Raw genomic sequence first — 9087 nt, forward strand, 5'->3', positions numbered from 1 at the left:
TAAATGTAGATGGTAAGGGATACATAATATCTAGACAAGCTCTCATAAAATAATAATGAAAAGGCAGCTGCCATAAAGCAAAATACTTCTCAGTGGTAGTCATTCTATTACCTAGTTGTTTTTCAGAAAGTGCTAGAAAGTGGTCAGGATTTACTCTTGTAAAGTCTAGGCAAATCTTAATTTTAAAGATCAGGGCTTTGCCTGAAAGGCAATAAAATTATGTGTCTCAAACTAATTCACCAACTAAACTAGATACAAGATTTTTAACATTGAAAGTATGTTCTATTACTTTCAGTACCTTTTGCCTTTGCTCAGAGCTGGTTTTTCCTGTGCCTATATTTTTAAATGATATTAAAATCTACACATGGGGGCTTCCCTGGTGGCGCAGTGGTTGAGAGTCTGCCTGCCGATGCAGGGGACGCGGGTTCGTCCCCCCGGTCCGGGAAGATCCCACATGCCACGGAGCGGCTGGGCCCGTGAGCCATGGCCGCTGAGCCTGCGCGTCTGGAGCCTGTGCTCCGCAACGGGAGAGGCCACAACAGTGAGAGGCCCGCGTACAGCAAAAATAAATAAATAAAATCTACACATGGGAATCATGTTAGATACCTTTATGATATAATGTTTTGCTTTGGTTAAATATGTCAGATCTGGGCACACATTTAGAAATTAAATAGCAGATCCTGTCTTCATATGGATGACTAAGAATACCTATGCTGTTCCAGCAGTTTTGTGGTTTACCACCATGTACTGTGCCTTATGGCCAGACCACCAGGAAAGGAATGGAAGTTCTAGAAAAAAAGCATTCCTAGGGCTGTGAGAATGAAAATAGGAGTCTTTTTTTCCTTTTCCTTCATTTCTCTTTCCTGGACTTGCTCATGACCGTTATGTAGTGTAGTGCCTGCCACAAGGTCGGTATTCAGTAACTACTGAATGGATGGATGGAAGGAGGGATGCGTGATAGATGGATGTCTGTTACAGTGTCACTTTAGACCACTGAGCAGTGGCTAGTAGCCCAGTTTTGAGGAAGGAGTCATCTTCAAATTCTTCTTTTTCTTACTTCCCCGTGTCACTTAGCACAGTGTTTGACCTATCTGAAACTTTCAGAAATTGTTGAATGAACAAATCAACTAAAGAGCAAACCAAATCAGCCAAAAAAGCATTTCTGTTTCTGGGATAAGTCTCAAATCTTTCCTCTCCTGTTCACTTCCAGTGCACTCCCCTGGTTCAGTCTCAGGACTATTACAGTATCCTTCTGACTTTCTGTCTCACTTGGGTTTCTTTCCTCTCCAGCTGAACCTTCGCATCAGACAAATTATTAAAGCACAAGTATGGAATTAAAGATCTGCCCCAATCTAATCCAGTATATTGTTCTACTCTCTCAAACACTGCACTTCAAACACAAATAATTATTCAACTCTTCCCTCAGTGCATTCTGTTGTGGGAATTAAATGGGTTTTTGCAAGTGAAGGGCTTACAGTAGTGCTTGTACATAGTAAACACTCTATAGATAACCATTATTATACTGCTTTTTAAAAATTTATTTATTTTATTTTATTTTTGGCTGTGTTGGGTCTTTGTAAGTGAAGGGCTTACAGTAGTGCTTGTACATAGCAAACACGCTATAGATAACCATTATTATACTGCTTTTTAAAAATTTATTTATTTTATTTTATTTTTGGCTGTGTTGGGTCTTTGTTGCCACACACGGGCTTTCTCTAGTTGCAGTGCACGGGCTTCTCATTGTGGTGGCTTCTCCTGTTGCGGAGCACGGGCTCTAGGTGCACGGGCTTCAGCAGTTGCAGCATGTGGGCTCAGTAGATGTGGCACACGGGCTCTAGAGCGCAGGCTCAGTAGTTGTGGCTCATGGGCTTAGTCGCTCCACACAGCCTGTGGGATCTTCCCGGACCAGGGCTCCAACCCGTGTCCCCTGCATTGGCAGGCGGATTCTTAACCACTGCACCACCCGGGAAGTCCTAATACTGCTTTCTTATCCTAGACTGTTCTTGTCTCTAGCTTTTAAAATCTTTGTTAAAAGATTCTCCTTAAAAGCTACCCCTGAGGCTCTGTCTACTGGAATCAGGCTCCTTCTGCTACTCACTGTATCAGGAGAGGGGTGAGCAAGAGGAAGTGGGTTGGAGGGCCAGCCTGGCCCAGGGCCTGCAGTTCCTGGGTACGCGGGATGCACTTATCTGAGCGTTTGTTGCATAAAAATAGGTGGAGCAGGGCTTCCCTGGTGGCGCAGTGGTTGAGAGTCCACCTGCCGATGCAGGGGACACGGGTTCGTGCCCCAGTCCGGGAAGATCCCACATACCGCGGAGCGGCTGGGCCCGTGAGCCATGGCCACTGAGCCTGCGTGTCCGGAGCCTGTGCTCCGCAGCGGGAGAGGCCACAACAATGAGAGGCCCGCGTATCGCAAAAAAAAAAAAAAAAAAAAATAGGAGGAGCAGGAGGCTCCCAAAGAGCAAAGAATGAGACAGTGATTCCTACAGAGCCCTAGAGGAGGTGATTGATTTTTTTTTAATGTTATTTTAGTTTCTCTATATACTGTTAACATAATGTTTGGGGTTAGGTTACCATGCTCTCCAACCTGGCACAGAGAAAAGTATACCAGTAGCAAGCAGTACTCCTAACTTTGGGGGGAGGTGGCGAGTTAGAGGGAGGCTAGAAATCATTTTGATTTATTTTGAAATATGACTATTTAGTGAAATATGTCTAAGAGATTTTTCTGGGATGTTCATACTTCTTACAGCTGGGCCATGCTTACTAATTCCACCTTCTTCAGTGTCTATAAAAATAACCATAGCTACAAAGGGGAACCATTGCCCACCTCACATGCTAAAATTCCTGTCACCAAAAGCCATCTCTTGCCTATCAATCAATCATCTTTCACTTTTATATGGAATCTGACTTTTTAAAAACAAAATTAGCCAACAGTACTTTTAGCGATGATAAGCATGTTCAAAAACACTACTTAAGGTTCCCTTTGTTTCACCTGCGGGCACCACGTCTAGAGTGGGGTGGTTTAAACAGTGAGAAGCGCCTGCTGGGCACAACTAGCCATATGTATCCTCGATAGAAGTTAAAAGAGGGAGGAGTTGATGAGCAACAGGGGAACAAAACTAGAGCAAGAGAATCCAGTTCTTATCTAGTCGTAAAAGGCATTCTCTCCCTGCCTGGTTTTTACCTCCGTATAAAAGCGGTCATTAATCTCCAGCAAGTAGGCCCAACATGCTGAAGACCTGTCAGCGCCATATAAACAGAATAAAGCAAACTGTTAATACTGCTGTCGTGAGGAAACTGGAAACAGACTGATTAATCGTATTGGCGCTCAACCGCCAGGGAGACCACTTCGGTCGTCGCCTTATTAGGGAAGTCCCAGTTGGCTTTTAGGCCAATCATTACGATGACTGTCCAGTTTGTATCCTCACTGTTTTTGTTATTGTTGTTAAATGAACGCCTTGTTCTTGAACCCATACTGCAATTCTTGACTGGCAGGGGTGATTAGTTTAGAAAAAGTCAGTATCTTCCATGAAATCTAAAATGTTTATAGTGCCGACCATTCACCGTTACTGAGGACTCCCAGATGGCGAGCGACCCTGCTGGATTGATTCAAGGCCTATTTAACTTTTCAAGAGAGAAATTATTTACAGTGTCCACATGTAAAGGTGCATGAAGTACTCTGTGGAAGATCTTTGCACTGTCAGGACACATCCGGAGCAGCTCCCATTAAGGATGTCTTCAGGAGGGACCCTAAGAAAAGCTGGGGTCACAGGAATAGTGGGATACATGTGTAAATCATAGTCACAAAAGGGCACCTCAGGGCCAGATTTGGCCCTCAGACATGTTTTGTTTGGCCTTTCAGGGATGGCCCCCACCAGGTTTTAAAGTTGCAAAATCGTAGCTAACATGTAAATAATTAGGAGTTTTCATGCTCACACAAAATAAAACTCTGGTTTCTCTTAAGAAATCAGAAGCTCTGATTACACAAAAGCTTCCCTCATTCCTGGATGCAGCAATCAGCTTTACGTACTGGACTCTGCACTTTCCCATAGTCTCTACCCCTCCTATCTTCTCCCCAAACCCACTGGCATTGGGTACATAATATGTTGCTGCCCTGCTTGTCTTGTCCTCAGCCCATTTCATTTATTTATGATGGTACCTGGGCCCGTGTGAGGTAATTATGATTTAATCAATTAAAAAGTACTTTCCCGTAAATATTGATGTATTATTTGCTCTTTACAACAGCCCTTCAGATGGGTTAGACAGATGATATTTACAAAGAAGGGAAAGAACTGTGACTCTGAGATGCTGCGTGACTTGCCTGAGGTGACAAAGCTGGTAAGGAGCAGAGTCCACACGTGGAACCAAGTTTTCTGATGCCCAGATTGCTGCTGCTTTCCCCAGTGTATTTGCTGGTGGCCATGACGTCCAGGAGTTTCTAGATTCTTCAGAGGAAGGAACTGCTTTTATATCTCCTGAAGCCTTGATTGAGGTCACCTAGGAGAGTGTGAAGGAGGGTGGGGAGGTGGCAGACAGTAATGTGCCTTGAGTGGGAAGAGGGGCAATTGCTGACACAGGCACTCCTGTGCTCACTGCCAGTGCCAGCCTTGGAGAACAAGGCATGACAATTGGCTTAGCGCTAATGAGTGCATTTTTCTCTAGGTCTGTGTTTATCAAACCTTTTCATTCCATAGACCTGTAAATGTAGAGGTATCTGTAGGGTTGTCTTATCCATGTCTTTTGCTAAAACAAATATCCACCTATTTTTCACCATCATTTCATAAAAGAATGTAGTAATGCTAAAAAAAAAAAAAAAAACAGGCAGACAGCAATGAAACAACTTTTTAAAGTCAAATAGATTTAAAATTCATTCTACTATGCTTTTTCTTTTCTCATTTTGCCTTGGATTGCTAAAAACATCACCAGACCAACACCAGCTGTTGGGACTAGCTTTTCAGAAATCCCGATTTAAGTTAAATGATCTGTTCTGAGTGCTGAAGTGAAATCATCTAGTCCAAAGAAAGACATCAGAGAAATTAATTAGTGGATGCCTGAGTGTCTCCCATTCTCTATCATTAACAAACGATTTGGGGATTGGGTGCCTGGTGAATCCAAAGTTCCTATTGTGATAGTATTTAAAACTAGTTTCTCTCCAACACTAGTTGAGGCCAGTAAACAACATTAACGCCTATCCTTCCAGTTACTTAGAGCACAGTTGTGATGCTTCTGGGGGAACAGGTAGTCCTACTTGTTTGTTAGGTTTAGTTCTTGGCTTAGACCATTCTGACCAGCTTGAATTGGGAATCTCTGGACAATACCAAACGTGATTCTTCTACCTTCTAAGTCACCTTTTCCTGTCTTTGGTCTCACATTTTATTTGAAATTATAATTATATCCAGAATTAGTTCTCACTGCAATATCAGCTTTACTAAACAGTGAGAAATTTCTATCATAAAAACAGCCATTTTTATTACCATTATTTATCCTGGTGAGTGCCAGAAAAAGATGAGTGTGTGTGTGTGTGTGTGTGCGCGCGCACGCGCGCGCGCGTATCCTGTCAGACTCTCCTTGTCTCCTCTTCCTTCAAGCAAAATTTAGCAGCTTGCTTAGCACTTAGGAACAGTCCCCAGAAATGTCACCTGATTCACCAAGATTCCCTGCCACTCCTTCGCTTGTTACCCCCAGGGAAAGCTGTCTCTCTGGCTAGTGAATTCACTGGACAGGAGGCTAAGTCCAAAGGGTGAAACCTCCTTTGGATGTCCACTAGCGTCTCAAACTTAATATGTCCCAGGGCTTCCCTGGTAGCGCAGTGGTTGAGAGTCCGCCTGCCGATGCAGGGGACACGGGTTCGTTTCCCGGTCCAGGAGGATCCCACATGCCGTGGAGCGGCTGGGCCCATGAGCCATGGCCGCTGAGCCTGCGCGTCCGGAGCCTGTGCTCCACAACGGGAGAGGCCACAACAGTGAGAGGCCCGCATACCACAAAACAAAAACAAAAACAATATGTCCCAAACTGAGCTAGTAGCCCCTCCTCCACTCCTGTAGCAAACTGCTCCTGCTGCAGGCCCCCCATCCGCCTACCAGCACCTTTACCCATACGGCTCTTCATGCCAAACACCTTTCTCCCACATTCCACACCCAACCTATCAGCAAGTCCTATCAGCGTCACCTTCAAAACATGTCCACTCAAAATCACCACAGAATCATCACTTCCACTGCTACCACCTGGATCCAAGCCACTGTCATTGTTCCCCTGGATTTTTGCAGTAACTGGTCTCCCCCTTCCGTCTGTTCTTCCGGCTACAGCTATAGTTAATGTGTACATTAGATGATATCACCTCTGATTCAAACTATCTAATAGCGTCACCTCTCAATCCAAGTAAAAGCCAAGGACGTATAAGCCTGGTTCCCCATCACCTCTCTGCCCTCATCTCCTAGTACGTTCCCCCTTCTTTACTCTGTTCCAGTCATACCAGCCTTGTTTTGCTCCTTGAGCATATGCCAAGCAGGCTCCCATGTGAGTTTCTATACTCATTTTCCTCTTCCCCAGATAGTGGTGTAGCTGGCTTCCTTACCTCCTTCAGATCTGTATGCAGCTGTCACGTTACTGAAGCATCCTTGACCACTTTATTTAAAATTTTTGCACACACTGCCCGCCCCGCTGCCCCACACTTTCTCTCTTCATTCTCTGCTTATTACCACATAAAGTGGTATTGGATTTTTGTCTGTCTCCCTCTCTGGTGCCATCACGTATGGCTATGGCGGTCACGCTTTGCTCAGCCTGTGCAGCAGTGTGCAGAGGCCCTGCTCTCTCCACTAGAACGTAAGCGACAGAAGGTCATGCCTTTTTATCTGTGTTGCTCACTGCTCTATCCCCAGGGCCTAGAACCATACCTGACATATAGTGGGGGCAAATAAATATTTGGTGAACAAATTAATTAAATAAATAAAGTACTGTTACCAACATTCTGCCCACTTAATTGGGTCAAACAGTTTTTCATATTACAGAAAATACTATTCATCATAGAAAACAAAAATAAGAAAGTCATCCATTATCTTACCACTTTGGTGCATATCCTTTCATACTGCTTCCTCTGCAGATTATTTTTTTCCCTAAAACATGGTTTTACACTGTACATACTACTTTTAACCCAATCATTTCACTTAGTATATAGTGAACATCTTTTTATGCCGGTAAATATTTGTCTAAAGCATCATGAATCACTGAGTGAAAATGGTGTTTTGATGCATGAGCATACTGATATACCCTTGATCTGGGAAGAAGTAAATGAGGATATTACTCAGTGTGCCCAACAAAAGATTGCATGAGCTGGGAGAGATCATAGCAACACCTCCTCTTCTCCCTACCTCCCAATAAGTCAGACATATTAGGTAGAGGGGTTATCTGTTACAGAGAAAGGATTTCATGCTCTTGTGACTCGAATACACTTAATGTAGGAGGCTAGCTTATTGAGAGCCTATCTCCTCGGGCAGCCTCGTTCTTAAAACACAGTCTACACAGACTTGATTTGCTGTGTCTCTGAACTGCAAATGAGCAATGTCTTCTAACCAAAATCTAAGATCCAAATGTGCCATTGATTATTAGCCAAAGTCTGGTTGATATTGGCTTTTAGAAGAATAAGCCCATTTTAGCCATAATATTATCACTAAATTAGTCTCATTAAAGACCAGTGGTTATTAGCACTTCAAGCAAATAGATAACACTTCTTTAAGCTCAGTAAATGAACACAGCTCTTTATGTTCTCTGTAAGACTTAATATTAGCCAGACTTTGTAGCTAGTTTTCAAGTTAGCTAATTAAAAGTGTCATTGGGGCTTTACTCTCAACAGATTAGCTGCAGGAATCTATCAGGACTCAAACTACTAAAACACAGGATGTTATTTTGATAGATTTTGAAAGCAACCGTTCTCAGTCTCCTTCAAGAATTTCTTTTCCCTCGGATGACTTCTAGTACTAAGGTTTTCAAGTCGTCTAACCTCCTGATCTCCTGATAGCCCCTCCCCCTTCCTTCATTTTCTCCAGAGATCTCATTCAGCAAATTTTATAACTATATATGCTGCGAGCAACACTCTAAAAAGGAGTTATAGACTATCTGCAAAAGTGTCATTCGAAGCTAAACAGGTTGATAAACTTTGAAAAAGGAGCTCTGGCCAGTTATATATTAATTTTACTGTAATATACATGTAGCTTTTTATTTACCAAGAAATCCTTCAGAAAGTTAAAAAGTGTTTTATCTTATTCTAAGATTAAGTGAAATCTATAAATTATCTAAAATCATTTTCTAAGAGACAACAAAAAAATAAACCTCATGGCAGGAAAAGTGTTATATTCTTGGAACCATCGAATACTGTAAGAATTTGAGCTAAGATCTATAATGTGATATAATCTGTCACTTTTATAATCAGACTCCAGAATAATCACAACCCAAATTACTTCCCAAGTATTTCTACTCCGGGCTTTAGATTGTTGCTGAGAAACTTAAGCACAATTTCTGAAAGAGCCGGTAAGAGACCCTTATTTCCCATACCTATCTTCCAAGATATAATATCTGATGCAATCTTGCCACTTTTTCAGCCAATGAGATTAGCAAAATGAGGTATCTACTGAAATGATTGAAGCTTGTTTCTTCCACATGGGTTGCTATCGCAATATCTGCCTTTGATTTAAAATTGTTTTTCCATTAGCTGGGAGCATGGTTGGACATACGAGTCCTGTCCACATCCAGTCTAATGTAACTACTTCAGGAAGTGTTTGCAGCTCATATCAAGAACACCAAATTGCATCTCCCTAGGGATGCTTCACAGTGCTTTTTGCTGATTTCAGTGTGGGTGCGTGTGCCCTCCAAAGGAAAGATACCGCAGCCCTCTCAATTCTGTGCAGATTACCTAACCTGGAGCACATATTCTTGGAGAACACAGTAATATTTCATAAATAAATGGTTTTCCTTTCTAAATTATTCCTTATGCACTTCTACCTGTATTCTTCCTTTAGACTCTTATGATTTAGAATCAAAATTGGAGGTTTTCCTTTGGTGTTATCTTTTTTTTTTTTTTTTTTTTTTTTTTTT

The 9087-nt window shown here is 42.4% G+C and overlaps 1 protein-coding gene across 6 annotated transcripts in view; it reads left to right on the forward strand.

Annotated features, from left to right (window-relative positions):
* The window catches only part of PLEKHM3 (pleckstrin homology domain containing M3), a 182931-nt gene that overhangs the window by 83387 nt on the left and 90457 nt on the right, over nt 1–9087 (forward strand). The window lies entirely within an intron of this gene.

This window comes from Monodon monoceros, unplaced genomic scaffold, assembly GCF_005190385.1.
Source record: "Monodon monoceros isolate NGI ecotype Baffin Bay Population unplaced genomic scaffold, NGI_Narwhal_1 Super_Scaffold_16, whole genome shotgun sequence".
Classification (NCBI taxonomy): domain Eukaryota; kingdom Metazoa; phylum Chordata; class Mammalia; order Artiodactyla; family Monodontidae; genus Monodon; species Monodon monoceros.